Below are 3,823 nucleotides of genomic sequence, written 5' to 3'. Positions count from 1 at the left end.
AAGTTACTTGGATTTGAGTATTTTTTTTCCCTTGGGTGCAGGAGGAGCATGCTGAAAACAGAAAGACCTCTGAATCTATAGCACGCGGATACAAAATGGTTTGAATGGTATGCTGCAGAGTGCTGCTGTACTTCTCAAAGACAGCTGAGAAAACTGAGCTGCGCAAAAATCATAAAGTGTATGCTTCTGGAAATGTTTTCTGAGAACATAGTCTAGCATAGTCTATTCAGTTGCACAATTATTTTCCCCTTACTTTTTTTTTCTGGTGCAAATAGAGGCTGCAAAAGAATTGTATTATTTTGTCCTGGTATCTGCCTGTGTTTTGTGATGGCTTGGTGTATTCTTACACTAATGGAAAACCGTAGGTTTGTTCCAAAACAGTTTTTAAAGCTAATGTTTTACTTGTGCCAGAATTGCAAAGTAAGGAAAAAAGGTGTGCTCTTTACTAATGATGCTTAAACGATATTGCTGACTGTATTTAATATTATACATTTTGTTTCTCACAGTAACAGCAAGGCAGACATCTGGGGTAACTGGAGAACTAACAGAATTAAAACTTAAGCAATAGCAAGAAAAATTAAACCAAGAGAAAATTAATTTTTCTTTTAGCTTTACCTTAGTTTTACACATTTTACTCAGAGACCAGAGAGATTCAGGGAAGTGATTTTTAACAGAAATGCAGAACTTCTACTCCTCTTAGAAGGCAGAAAGTGGAAAGGAGAAGGGTATTCACAGGTGAACTGATAGGAAATGAGAAGTCTTGCGTGTGCGACAGAAGAGTTACTGTCTGGTGTAAATTGTGATGATCTCCGTTCTAGGCAGGTATGGAAACATCCTCCGCTGGTGTTGCTTCCTGTGTCTTCTGGGATTGTGCTCTGTCCTCCTGACTTAGGAATTCATTACCCCTTTCGAAGCAGCAAGCTTGACCTAGGTATCGGCGCACAAAATTATATAGCGTGCCTGGTGGTTTAGGTACTGTATGCGAAACCTGCAACGCTAACGCTGACTCTGCACTGCCTTCACCGAAACTGTTCTCCCTTCTAAATGTTTTCCGACTCTGTAAACACAGACCCTGGTATTTGTTATTATCAGTGCATTCTTGTTACCTCCTGTAACCCATCACCAGAACAGCGCTCAAGAGTACACCGCTTCGGGGGAAAGAAGGCGGTCTCGGCGGTGCTCTCCCGCCGCTCGAGGACCACCAGCTTACACCCGCGGAGCTAACGGCCGAAGCGCGCAGGCCGCTCCCGCCTGGGCGGGCGGCGGAGCTCGCCGCCGCTGCAGGTGGCGCCAGCGCCCCGGCCCCGGCGGAGCGGGAAGGAAGCGCGCTCCTTCCCGCGGGGGCGCTCGCTGGTTGCAGCCGCTCACGTGGGCGGCCGTTTCCGGGCAGGTTCTCGGGGGCGGAAGGGGGCTCGCGCTGCCGCGTGGTTGGTGAGTGGCCGGCGCGGCGCGCGCGGGGCTCGGCGGCGCCGTTGCCGCGCGGGAGGAGGAGGAGGCGCCCGCCCCGGCCCGGCCCTGCCGGCGGGCGCGGCCGGGGGCCGCCGGGCTCGCCCTGCCCTGCGCTAAGGGCCGCCTTTTGTGTGACCCACCCCCTTCCCGTACGCTCCTGCGCAGGGCGGCGGGAAAGCGTGAGCACAGCCGCGGGCGTGCCGGTCCCGGGAAGCCGGCGGCCTCGGCTCCCCCGGCCGCGAGCGTCGGCCGCCGCCGCCGCCCCTGCCCCACCGCTCCCGGGGGTGCGTGCTGCCGCTCGCCCGGCGGCTTCCCCTCAGCCGCTGCTCCCGCCTCGCCTGCCGCTGGTGGAACCCAGCTCTTCCCCGGCGCGGCTGTGGGGGCTCCCGGGAGCCGAACTCGCGGCCTCCCCGCCGGGAGCCCCGGCACCGGGCGGGCACTAACGCGCTTTATTTAAACGCCTCGTAGAGCGACTGGAGCGGAGCGGAGGGAAGCGGCTCTTCGGGAACAAGCCGAAAGATGTCCCGGGACGGTGAGGAAGGTTGTTTAACGGCCTAGACCTGCGGGAGGAGCCGCCGCCTCTGCTTCGGCAGCGCTTTGGCTTTGGGGTATGGCGTTTGCGGCGTGGCGCGGTCTTTGGTTATTAGGTTTTGTGGTGACTGGGGATATGCAGTCCAGCGCGGGAACCTCAGAAAGTTGATTGCGAGTAAGTATTGCCCTTTGCTGGGAGAGAACTCGCCCAGGTGGAAATCTTTGTCAGGTGAGATGAGTTAGGGCATGTACCTTGCCTTCTGGTTTCTCAGGATTTTCCTGATTGCTGGAGCTTGTAAATAGGCTGGTGGCAAGATTCCCTGAGGATACTGCCTCAGAGCTGCAAGGGAGTAAATTACAGGTGAAACAGTTGCTCCGTTTGGTTCCCCTCTGTTCTGCTAAGCCTGAGGCAAGGATGGCCGAGTGACACCTGAAGTAGTTTCTGAAAAGTGCTGCGTACAGCTTTATATTAAAGGAAGCTAGTATTGATTTGAGGTTATTTTAATGATTGGGACTGTAAAACTATATTAGTGCATAAACTGTTAGGTGCACTTAGCTCAGTCCTGTTGGAGGAGGGCCAACTGAAAATACAGTTGAAGTCAAAAGGCAAACAGTTGTTTCAGCAAGAAGTTTCATTAAAATATTTACATAACTTCATAAGCTGTGTGCAGTTTTGCTTAATGTCTTATTACGTAGACACTGTGGTGTTTTCACGGCTTTGGTTTTGTAACCATTTTCTCTCTGATTTAGCGTGGTACCTATGAATTGGAAATGGATATGTTTAGATTTCCAGTAAATTTTTTCCGAAATATGCAGTGCAAAGTAAACTGTGCTTCTTTGTTTTAGTAGGAGAAAGTATATTTTATAAGCCTCCTCCTTCAAAAGAACTTAGTTGACTTTGTTCAGGTGTGCACGGACCTGTATTGTAAGGTTTTTAATGCTAATTGGAAGCCAAACATTTCATCTTGTAGAGTGAGGCTTCCTAAATATGTCCATTAAAGCAAGCTTTGTAAGTGGAAATAGCATTCATGTCAAAAGCTTCTAGCTATTTCTGTATGTTTTGTAATCAAGCAGTGAAAACCTTGTTGTAATTCTTTCCTAAAAGATGCATATGGTAAAAATCAAAAGCTTATGAAACCATAGTTGTTATAGTTGGACACTAAAGGACCTTTTTGTTTGGCACCAAACCCCAAGGTTTTTTTAAAGCCTTTTCAGTTGATAGGTTACTTATGCTAAATTTACACTTAAGTTAAAGTGGTCTTATATATAGCTGTTTTAAGCTAGCATGGGAAAAGCAGAAATTAAGTTGTAGTCAAATATTTGTATAATCAGTTGCTTAAATTGTTTTAAAAGAGTAGAAAATGACAATTGGATTTAAAACATTCTTTAATGATTATCCTGATGATGTGTGTATGAAGTACTGTAATACAGCACAAATTTACAGTTTGAAGTCCATTGGGAAAATCAGCTGTAGAATTCTATTTTCTAGAGTGAATGATGATCATATCCACCATAAAAGAATCATTGTTTGGATATTTTATTTAGAAATTTCTGGATTTAGTCAGCTGTATTGTTTTTTTCTTTTTTTTGGTTAGTTTGGTCTTTAAAATTTGAATGTTGTGTTTGCAGCTTTTTTGTATAGTTCAGATATTAAGAATGTGCAAATCCTAGTTACCTAAAGTAGTTTGAAAGAGAGAAGAAACAAAAAGTTTATGTACCTGACAGCGTGGACTTTATACTGTGTACAGCGAGGTCTGGAAGTATTCAGATTTCCAGCTCTGTAAATTCCCTGTTATCATGAGAAAGTTGTGAGGTATTAAACCTCAACATCATAATGACTTTG

General features: G+C 47.1%; 1 protein-coding gene across 1 annotated transcript in view; it reads left to right on the top strand.

Moving 5' to 3' along the window:
* Nucleotides 1-1,745: 1,745 nt before the first annotated feature.
* TEX10 (testis expressed 10) overlaps nucleotides 1,746-3,823 on the top strand; it is a 62,972-nt gene continuing 60,894 nt past the window's right edge. Inside the window, exon 1 of the mRNA XM_050891735.1 lies at nucleotides 1,746-2,057. The gene's annotated coding sequence lies outside the window, so the exon portion shown is untranslated. The remainder of the gene's footprint in view (nucleotides 2,058-3,823) is intronic.

The sequence above is a fragment of the Gymnogyps californianus genome, chromosome 2 (assembly GCF_018139145.2).
Source record: "Gymnogyps californianus isolate 813 chromosome 2, ASM1813914v2, whole genome shotgun sequence".
Taxonomy (NCBI): domain Eukaryota; kingdom Metazoa; phylum Chordata; class Aves; order Accipitriformes; family Cathartidae; genus Gymnogyps; species Gymnogyps californianus.
Note: the sequence above shows the minus strand (reverse complement) of the source record. Positions and strands in the feature narration are given on the sequence as shown.